Below are 11,363 nucleotides of genomic sequence, written 5' to 3' on the forward strand. Positions count from 1 at the left end.
AAAGTTTTTAATTCATTCATGGGAGCAGGGTGCATGGATTAAAAGAAAAAAAAAGATGTCACTATAATCTATACTAGTATGATCATATTTCATGTATTATTCCAGCTCTTTGGAAGTAGATACTGATGCATTAGAGTCCAGAAAAGAATGATTATATGATAAATATATCATTATAATATGAGTTGATTGTGGCCCTGCATGGCGGCTCACACCTGTAATCCCAGCATTTTGGGAGGCTGAGGCAGGCAGATCACTTGAGGCCAGGAGTCTGAGACCAGCCTGGCCAACAAGGGGAAGCCCCGTCTCTGCTAAAAATACAAAAATTAGCCGAGCATGATGGTGCATGCCTGTAGTCCCAGCTACTCCAGAGGCTGAGGCAGGAGAATCACTTGAACCCAGGAGGTGGAGGTTGCAGTGAGCCAAGACTGTGCCACTGCACTCCAGCCTGGGCGGAAAACAAACAAACAAACAAACAAAAAAAATGAAAAAAACCAGTTGGTTGAAGGAAAGAGATTTAGCTTGGAAAAGAGATTTTTGGTTATCTGAAAGCTGAAGAAATAGAATTGGAGGGTTAGAAGTCAGTGAGAAGGATTGCAGGTCAGGATAAGAAAGTGCTCTTCCGTGATAGAGCTGTACTCACTTGGATTTTCTATCTGAGAACTGAGAGCTAAGTGACTAACGGGTGGGGCATGTGTACAGTGTGGATATGCTGAACAAAGGGATGGTTCACATTCCAGGCGGGACAGCGAGCGATTTCATTGCACTTCTCAGGATGACACGTAATTTGAAACTGATGAACTGTTTATTTCCATTTAATATTTTCTTTTCTTTTTCTTTTTTTTTATTTTTTTATTTTTTTATTTTTTTATTTTTTGAGATAGGATCTCTGTCACCCAGGCTGAAGTGCAGTGGCGTGATCTCAACTCACTCCAACCTCTGCCTCTAGGGCTTAAGTGATTTTTCCCACCTTAGCCTCCTGAGTATCCGGGACTATAGGCACCTGCCACCATACCTGGCTAATTTTTGTATATTTTTGTAGAGACGAGGTCTTGCCACATTTCCCCAGCTGCTCTGAACTACTGAGGTCAAGTGACCTGCCTGCTTCAGCCCGCAAAGTGTTGGTATCACAGGCGTTAGCCACCACCCCACTTAATATCTTCTGACTACACTTGACTGTGGGTAACAAACTTCAGGTAAGGGGGGGACTACTGTAATCTCTCCCTTTCATAGGAGTGTTCAAGCAAAAGCTGGGTGCTGTGTCAAAAGGGATTTCGTTCTGGTTGAGAGAGTGGAACCTCTCTAGTCCTTATTTCTTTAGGTTATAAGGTCTTGTGAGTTCTGCCCTAGTTCTCAGTTTTGTGCCCCCTATTAATCAAAACAGTTCAGCTTATCGATTTAGACCCATGCATATGGAGACATGGCACTCCCAAGGAGCAAAGACGAATCATCCTTGTCAAGATGCTTAATCAGGTACGATCTGATCTGATGGCAGTTCTCTTAGTCCCTAGAGTACCCTCCACTGTCTGTGCAAAGCTTTCTAGATTGCAGCAATCATAATCTCAAAATTAGAAGAGGCCACAGAGGTGCCCCAGCAGAGCCACCTTCCCTGTGCTGTGCACCAAACATCTCCAGAAGTATACTGTCCATTTCTGAGCGTGATGTCTTTGGCTGTTCTTCTACCAGTTCTATGACTGACAGTTCCTTAACTCACTTTATATTATCTCTGCTGCTTGGGGCATTCCTGGAAGAGATGAGTAGTGCTGAGATGCATATACCCTAATATATTTTTCCCAAGGACATAGCTGCTTGCTAACTAGAGAGAACTCTGCCTTTTGTTTGGTATTTGGGACTTTACATTGATATAAATTCTGTTCTAACTTCTCCTTTCTAACCGCTCACTCCTCCCACCAAAGGAAATGTTACAAAGGTTCTCCCATCTAAACCTCTGCCCAGAAAAACTCTCTCGATTTCTTCCCTGGTCCGTTGTTCCCATCCTGGCCCACTCGCAGCCCCCTAAGCTCTTGATGGTGGATGGAGATGTTGTTTTGCATCAACTCACTTTGGAGAGTATGAGGAACAGAGAGAATGTGGTCAGAAGTATGCTTCCTCTGGCGGTCCCTGGGACCAGCCCACCCCACCCACCCCCAAAACCTCGGAAATTGGCTCTAGTGTGTGTTCACTCACCGTCGCCCTTCTGAAGAAAGTCTTTGTTCTCTTCTTGGCTGCTGGGTTCCTTCTCCTGGAGAGAACAAGTTTCCGGAGCTCAAATTAGTCTCCCAGGCTCAGCTCAGAACTCACTCACACTCTGCACCTGATTCTTCCTACCCACTTGAGAGTCTCCAGGTGTTTAGGACTTTGATCTGTGATGTTCTGACCTGGGGTGAGATTGGAACCCTGGGGCGATGGGGGCAGTGGTGGGCATCGGCCTGTGCTCCTCGTTCTGGCCCCCTCTGAGGGACAGTGCACCAAGCCGTGAATGGCGGCATTTCCTGCACTGATGAGGCCTCCCTGCAGTCCTCTTCTTTACTCTTCGTAATGCCCCTGGGTGGCAGGTGGAGCTGCTGGTATTGTCACTGACTGAAAACGGTCAAGGATGAGGTGGATATTATGGATTTTTTTTTTCCTGTGGCTGCTTCTAATTTTCCAAACCACATCGTCAATTGTACCATGAAAAATTGTTTCATAGAGCAGGCGAAATAATTAACATTGATTTCTTCTACTTTAAAGATTCAAATTATAACCTTTCAGTACCGGATGCACTTTCAACGGGTTTAATAAAATATTGGTTTTTTTTTTCTTGTTTTTGTGTAAGGTTCGGAACGGTTATCATTAATTTAGAGACTGCATAGCTACCCTGCTATACACGGCAGTGGGTAGAATGCTTTCATATGGTGTTCAAACCTAAGGATTTCTGAGAAAGGTTTTTTCCTTATTCACACTGATGCTCTGTCCTGAAGGAAAGCCTTTGGAACCATGACAGGAGTAGAGGGTAGGTTAAAGGACTGTGACATACATTTGCTGGGTGGATGTGGCATGAGCGAGAAGGGTTGATTTTTATGAAAATGTGTTTATTAGGAAATGGAGATTGCCTCAGAGATAAGAATAATTCTTCCAGGTTTCCAGTAGAAAGCAAAATAGGTAACTTCCCCAAAGTGTGTGTGTAATGGAATGCAGGACATTAATTCATTCTTTTTTTTTCCTTTTGAGACAGAGTCTTGCTCTGTTACGCAGGCTGGAATAGTGGCACAATCTTGGCTCACTGCAACCTCCACCTCCCAGGTTCAAGGGATTCTTCTGCCTCAGCCTCCTGAGTAGCTGGGACTATAGGTGTGTGCCACCATGCCTGGCTAATTTTTGTATTTTTTGGTAGAGACAGGGTTTCACCATGTTGGCCAGGCTGGTCTAGAACTCCTGTCCTCAAGCAATCCACCTGCCTCTGTCTCTCAAAGTGCTGGGATTACAGGCATGAGCCACTGCACCCAGCCTAACTGTGTATTTGTAAAGGCAATTTACTTAGTGTTACTCAACCCTCAACCGTAGTTACCTCCTTTGTAAAAATTTGATGTCCATTGGATTTTCTTATAAAGAATACATGAGAAAACAGTCATAAAGAGCCATTAAGTAGGTGCTTGACAAATGGTAGCTGCTCGTGCTCTGATTCTGGCTATCATAACATTTTACTCTCAGTTTCCTACCAGATCTTACATTCTTCTGTTCTTGACAAAGCCGGGCACCATGGCTCACCCCTGTAATCCCAGCACTTGGGGAGGCCGAGGTGGGTGGATTGCCTGAGCTCGGAAGTTCGAGACCAACCTGGGCAACATGGCAAAACCCCATCTCTACCAAAAATACAAAAAATTAGCTGGGCATGGTGGCATGTGCCTGTGGTCCCAGCTACTTTGGAGGCTGAGGTACAAGATCCCTTGAGCCTGGGAGGCGAAGGTTGTAATGAGCCTAGATTGTGCCACTGCAGTTCAGCCTGGGTGACAGAGTGAGACCCTGTCTCAAAAAATACAAATAAAAATAAAAATAAAGAAAAAGCAAAGACAGAATGAAGGTATAGAATATTGAGCATCTGCAAATGTCACACATATATACTCCGGATAAATAGACTAAGTTGTGCTATTTCCCCCTCAAGAAACTGATTCTCTTATGGTGTGATATACCTACAAATAAACAAGTATAATAGAATGTAATAGTTGACTTAAAGAATTATGCATAAGGTAATACAACTGAAGAATTTTACAAGCTGGGTGTGGTGGCTCATGCCTGTAATCCCAGCAATCTGGGAGGCAGAGAGGGGTGGATCCCTTTGAGGCCTGGAGTTCGAGACCAGTCACCAACATGGCAAAACCCCATCTCTATTAAAAATACAAAGATTAGCTGGGTGTGGTGGTGTGCGCCTGTAGTCCCAGCTACTCAGGAGGCTAAGGTTGGAGAATCACTTGAGTCCGGGAGGCAGAAAGTGCAATGAGCTGAGATCGCACCACTGCACTTCACCCTGGACAACAGAGTGAGACTCTGTCTCAAAAGAAAATGAAGAAGTTCACTAAGTGCTTACTATGTACTTAAACCTGTGCAGTAAACTTTGCATACATTTTAAAATATAATCCTCTCAACAGGCCTATCAAGTACGTGCCATTATCTGCATATTAGAGTTTAGAAAAACCAAGGCTTGGGGAATTAAACTTGCCACAGAGAAACACAGCTACTGTTTAGGGTGAGGTCAGGGGTGGGAGGGTTTCCAGAAAACTCCACAGAGGGGGCTGTGCTTCAGCTGAGAACTGCAAGAGGAGTAGGAGTCTGTCACATGGACAGCATTTGCAAGCGAGGGAACAAGATGTACATAAGCATGGAGGCGGGAGAAAGCAAGGCATGTTCAGGAACCACAAATACTTCAGTGTGCTGCAGCATCATATTCTAGGAGAGGGGTAGTTAGTGAGTGGCCAGGAAAGGCCTTTGGACAGGTAGGCAAGTGCCTGGTCATGCCATGTCCTGCTGTAATAAGGAGTGAGTGTTCTTTATGGATGATTGGAAACCACTACGTTATGTTTTTTTGTTTGTTTGATTTTATTTTTTTAGAGATGGAGTCTTGCTCTGTTGCCCAGGCTGGAGTACAGTGATGCAATCTCGGCTCACTGCAACCTCCTCCTCCTGGATTCAAGTGAATGTCCTGTCTCAGCCTCCTGAGTAGCTGGGATTAGCTGGGCGTCCATCATCATGCCCAGCTAATTTTTGTATTTTTAGTAGAGACAGGGTTTCACCATGTTGGCCAGGCTGGTCTCGAACTCCTGACCTCAGGTGATCTGCCTACTTTGGCTTCCCAAAGTGCTGGGATTACAGATGTGAGCCACTGCACCCAGCTGCCACTGAGTTATGTTGAGAAACGGAGTATCTGCGTGTCTTAGTTCAGGGGGCTATAACAGAATACCATAGACTGGGTGTGTTGTACATCACAGAAAATTATTTCTTTCCATTTTGGAGCCCGGGAGGTCCAAGACCAAGATGTGGGCATTCAGCGGGTGGTGAGGTCCTGTTGTCTTCATAGACAGCTGTCCTCTTGCTGTGTCTTACATGGTAAAAAGGAGAACTCTGGTCTAGTGAGCCCCCTTATAGGGGCACTAATTACATTCATGAGGGCTCCATTTTCATGATTTATGACCCCGCCTCTTAACACCATTGCACTGGAGGTTAGGATTTCAACATATCCAGTTTGGGGTGGGCACCAACACTGAGTCTATAGCACCAGGTCGCCCCCAAATATTCCTGTGAGAAAAATCACACCTGAGAGATGTTCAGAGTTGAGTCCTAGTCCCTCCAGGGCTGTGGAGGACGGATACCTCCCTCAGGGGCTCTCCATGCTGGGCATTTGGGCATGGTGGATGCCAACCTGGATAACCTGTGGCCCAGCATTAACTGCCTGCCTGGCCCTGCTGTCTGCTAGGCAGGGATTCCAAGACGAAGATGTGGTCTCTGCTCTTGAGTAATTCTTCAGCCCCATGACTTAACGTGGCCATCAGGCATCAAGAACAAGGCCATGTGGGTGATGACACGTGGGAATGGAGGTGTGAACCTGGGGAGCCGATCTTCTCCCCTTACCACCCCACGGCCCTGACTGAAAGCTTTGGCCCTTCTCCTCCCTGCTTGCCACCCCACGGCCTTGACTGAAAGCTTTGGCCCTCCTCCTCCCCCCTCGCCACCCCACATACCTGACTGAAGGCTTTGGCCCTCCTCCTCCGCTGTCACACTCAGTGAGGGGGAGCCCTACCCCAGAAGTGTATCTCACAAGAGCATCAGGGACGCAGTGAAAGGGTGATGCTCAAGGGAGACAGGAAGGGAGAGCAACATAAAGAAGTGGCTCCATGCCCATGGTGCACCCTGGTCAGCAGAGGAAGGAGTGTGGGACCCGATGGAAATTTGGAGCTCAGGGAAAATGGTGGGGCGGGGGGGGCTTTACCTCTCTTGTGTAGCCCCTCAAGTTTGACCCCTTAGATTGCCCAGGAACAGCAGGTGCTAGAGGAATGGTATCCATGTGGGCATGGAAATGAGGCAGATTCTGGGGCCACTGGACCAAGGGGAGGGAAGGGCTCATCAGCACCCACCCAGGGAGCCTGTCCATTTATGTTCCCAGATAAAGGGTCCTAGAAGAGTTAAAAAAAAAAAAAAAAAAAAGAAGAAAAAAAAGAAATCATGCCTGGCCTGTGGTTAATGTGTATGTGCCTACTAGTAGTATTATCATTAAAATACTGGGTCGAGGAGGAAGGATTTGAGGAGCAGAGGTGGCAGTGAGTTTAATTTAGACATGTAGCGTGAACTACTCGTGGAGTGTGCCAGTGGAGAGATACACTAGGCCATTGGCTACGCCGTTTGAAGCTCAGGGGACGAGACTGAGCGTGCTAGTTGGGCAGCCACCACTGTGGAAGAGCACAGCAACGAGAATGTAGTTGAGGCAAGAGTCTTAGGATTAGCAAAGTTTAAGCAGAAGACAAAGGAAGGAAGAATTTTAGAAGATTGTCCATTGAAGCCAAGATGACTAGGAAATAGTAATGGAGAAGCAAGAAAGAATAGTTAAAAGGGTAGAAATAGGTAAGAAAAGGACTAAAAGGAATCCTCTGCAGTGGCAATTTGTGGAGATCATTGGTTACCACAGAGCACTTTCAGAAGAGTATATCTGAGGGGAGGGAGAAGAGACTGACCGTAGTGATTTCATTCTAGAAGTCTGCCTGGGAAGAAGAGAAATAGGGAGGATACCTAGAGGGGAACACAGGGATGACTGGGGAAAATTATTGTTTCAATATGGAGAGACAGAAGCACTTTTTTGTAATCTCTGAAGTAGAAATTGATAGCTCAAGGCCAAGAATTTCAGGGAGGGTAAATTCATTTGTTCATTCATTTGACAAACTGATCAATTATGCACTATCGGCCAAGTGTGATGACTGGTGCCTGTAATTCCAGTGCTTTGGGAGGCTGAGGTGGGAGGATCACTTGAGGCTAGGAGTTTCAGACTAGCCTGGGTAACCTGGCAAAACCTCGTCTCTACAAAAAATAGCTACTGCACTCCAGTCTGGGCGTAGAGCAAGACCCTGTCTCAAAAAAGAAAAGAAAGAGCTCTATGTACTGTGGTTTCTAGTCTTGTTGAAGGGAGAATATTAAACATGTTTGAGAATATGCAAACTTGGAATTTGGATGGGTGTCTTAAAGGAAGGGGACATAGTACCAGGCAAAGTGTACCGAAGAAGCTGGACCCGGCCAGAGGGATTGGGGCCAAGGTGTAAGGCTTGGGCAAAGACTAGAAGGATGAATTGGAAACAGTGATGTGAGACAGATGAGATGGTATGGATGAGATGAGGCAGGAGCTTTGATGGCCAGGAGGACCAGGATATAGTAATAGAGAAGCAAGAAAGAATAGTCAAAAGAGTCTTGGTCTTTATTTTACAGCCCAGGAAGCCACTGAAGATCTTTGAGACAGGAGATGACAGGATCAGATTTGCTTATGAAAAAATTGCTCACAAAAACACAGAGGCTGTTTCATGGATACTGGGAGATCAGCTGAGGTCCTTAGGAGACTGTTACTATATCCAAGCTAAGGATGTTTGTGTCTTGGAATGTGGATGGTGATAGTGAAAAAAAGAAGTAGACAAATTCAAAATATATTTAGGGGATAAAATGTCCAGGGCTTGATGATGAATTGGGTACATATGGGTGTGAGAGAAGGGAGGTGTTCAAAGTTGAGTCCTAGGATTCCAGCTTGCCCAGCTAGGGGGTGCCATCTGTTGAAAGATGAGGAAGCAGAGTTTTAGAGGAGGCAAGAGAAGGTGGGTCCAGATCACAGGTGAGAAGATTACCTTTGAACAGGAGAGACTGATTGAGGTGGATGCAGTGAGTTCCTAGGTGCTATGGTAGGAAGGCGAGGAGGTTCGTGGCAGCAGTATATTTTCTCTGTGTGATGGAAAATGATGTCTCCTAACTGAGATCAGTGAAGGTGGAATGAGAATAGTGTGATGTTTAGATATAATTAATTTTGGAACTTTTTTTGTGTCAGCTTTTCTCCAAGTACCTTAAAAGACATTTGTGGCTGGGTGCAGTGGCTCACGCCTGTAATCGCAGCACTTCGGGAGGCTGAGGCGGATGGATCACCTGAGGTCGGAAGTTTGAGAACAGCGTGGTCAAAATGGTGAAACTCTGTCTCTACTAAAAATACAAAAATTAGCAGGTGTGGTGGTACACACCTGTAGTCCCAGCTGCTTGGGACGCTGATGCACAAGAATCATTTGAACTCAGGAGTCAGAGGCTGCAGTGAGCCGAGATTGCGCCACTGTACTCCAGCCTGGGCAACAGAGCAAGACTCTCTCTCTCAAAAAAAAGGACTTTCGTGTCTTACATGTCATGTTAGGGCTCACCTCATTTCTTCCAGTTGAGGGAGGGAGGTGAGTCTTATCACACCTATTTTATAGGTACAGGAGTAGGCTGTGGCTAATTCTGTTGCAGCACTTACCACATCCTTGTGTGCTATGTGATTTATCTGTCTCCCTGTTAGTTGATGAGATCATGGGGACAGAAACTGTGTATTTCTGTTGTCTCTTGTGTCCAGCACAGAGTAGGTGCTCAGAAATTGTTTGGGATTTGGAATTCAGGAACAAATGAATGGAGAAACCAAGGTATTGGCATTTGAGGTCAAGGGGCAAGTTTTAGGAATTGACGCCGTCGTGCTAAAGTAAGATCGTCACTGCCAACTCGGGTCTAGCCACTGAGATAGATAGCTTCCTAGTAGAAGAAGAAGTCTTTTCAATTTTGCTTATTCTGTCCCAGAAATATATCCCCAGTAGCATATTTCCAGAATAGTCTGGCTCCATCTACCTGCCTGGCCAATGAATTCCCCATGGACTCACGGACACTCCCGTGATCCCTTACCATGGGGAGAAAGCCAAGTTGCAAACCCTCTGGGAGCAGTGCCCGCTGCTCCTCCCCTTCCCCCAGCACCAGCAGCTGACATCACATGCAGGTACAGCTTCATCCTCCTTGTCTGAGGACAAAGGAGGGGAGGAAACTCACCAAGTGCCCAGAGCTCTGCCAGATGTTGAAAGATGGAGGAGGGCTTCATTTGGAGCTGTGGCTTGGGCAAAAGGCAGAGGGGATCTCGGTAACACAGGACCCCAGGCTTGCCCACCCTGGGCCCTCCACCTGCCTGTGTTTTATACTGAACCACAGGGAGGGGAGCACTTATGTGCAGGAGTCCACAGTTGACAGCTGGGGTAGCTGCAGGGGCAGCAAGTCCACGCAGCTCCAGAGTGAGCCCCCAGCTCTTGGGGTCCCAGCTGCCATGTGGCCAGCCCTCCCCTGAGCCCAGCATGGTGCAGAATCTACAGCCAGAGACCGTCTCATGCGGCACAGCTGTAAAGCAGGCTTGTCACTACCACGTCTCCTCCCTGAGGAAGAAGCTGGCCTTTCTGCGAGCCAAGTAGGTGGTGGGGACCCTGGAGATGAGGTTTGGGATTGCCCGGGTTGGCTCCATGTTTGGAGATGTTGTAGGTCCCTGCCCAAGAGGGAGACTCAGTGATCCATTGCAAGAGGCTGAAGGGAAAGGCCAAGGGGTGTGGGTGGCTGCGATGCTGACTAGGAGACTGAGTCTGTGCCTCACTGTGTGCCTCCCAACAAGGTGCCTTGGCCTCCGGGTCCTTCTTCATAACTGGCCAGGGACCATTACTTTTCTCCTTTATGATAAGTTGCTCCAGTCCGTAAAGAAATTGGAAATCTTGAAAAAGGTGTGGTAGGGAACAGTGTAGTTGACCTGGGTAGGGTCCCCTGGGCAGGGGCACTGGCGTCTCTGGGGTGTGGATCATTCCCTTCCACTTATAGGGACCTAAGCGGCAGGTGTTTGGGGCCATTGCTCAGTGTATTCATTTCTATATCACCTCTTTGGGCACTTTGGTCTGACTCCAGAACTATTTGAGCACACATCAGATGTGGGGCATTTTTTCCTAAAACAGCCCCTGTACCTGGCAGATGGGCTGCAGTGGCACCTGGCTGAATCTGCCCTGCCCTCCTGGCCTCTGTAACTAGAAGAAGGAGGAGATTTCCTGGAGGAGGAAGAGGTTCCAGCCCCTAAGATTAGAATTAAATTTGAAGGCTGGCAGGCATTCAAGACAGAGTGTCATGTAAACTTACGGGCAGGTTTGTGTGTTTTTGCTTTTGTTTTGGCGTGAAGAGAAACATCACTGAGAAAGATGGAATGAATGAAGTGAGGAGGGAAAAGGAAGGAGAAAGGCAGAAAGAGAGGCCAAAGGGATTTCAGAGGTAGGGAAAGGCTAGAGGCAGTAGGTGGCTTTACCTCAATCCTCTCTCTCTCTCTCTCTGTCTGTCACACACACACACACACACACACACACACACACACACATGCATAGATGGCCTGTGATTGTTTAGCTGTCTATTGACAAGGGTTTCTCATGGCTGAAGTTTTGAGGCTGGTGAGCAAAGACTATGTCCCTCTCTGATTAGATGACTTCTCTGGTACTGATATTCAGTGCTGTGCCTTGCACACAGTAGGTTCTCAACAGATAATGGTAGAATAAGGAAGTCTCTGATCCTGTGATGTGGTGCAAGGACAAGATTCAGTAATGGCTGCGGGGAACTCAGGTTTTGGAGACCAAAAGACCTTAGTTTAAATTCCAGCTCTACCACATCCTGGCTGTGGTGCTTTTGCAAAATCATTTCATCCTCTCTGAATGTTTCCTTTCTGAAAAATGAAGAAAATTGTACTTACTTTATGGAGCTTGTGGGGATCGAACTAAGATAAAATAAGAAAGGCACTTAGCACTGTGTCTGGACGTAGCACACAGTAAGTGGCAGCTTCTGTCACTGCC

Source organism: Mandrillus leucophaeus, unplaced genomic scaffold (assembly GCF_000951045.1).
Source record: "Mandrillus leucophaeus isolate KB7577 unplaced genomic scaffold, Mleu.le_1.0 Scaffold669, whole genome shotgun sequence".
NCBI classification, from domain to species: Eukaryota; Metazoa; Chordata; class Mammalia; order Primates; family Cercopithecidae; genus Mandrillus; species Mandrillus leucophaeus.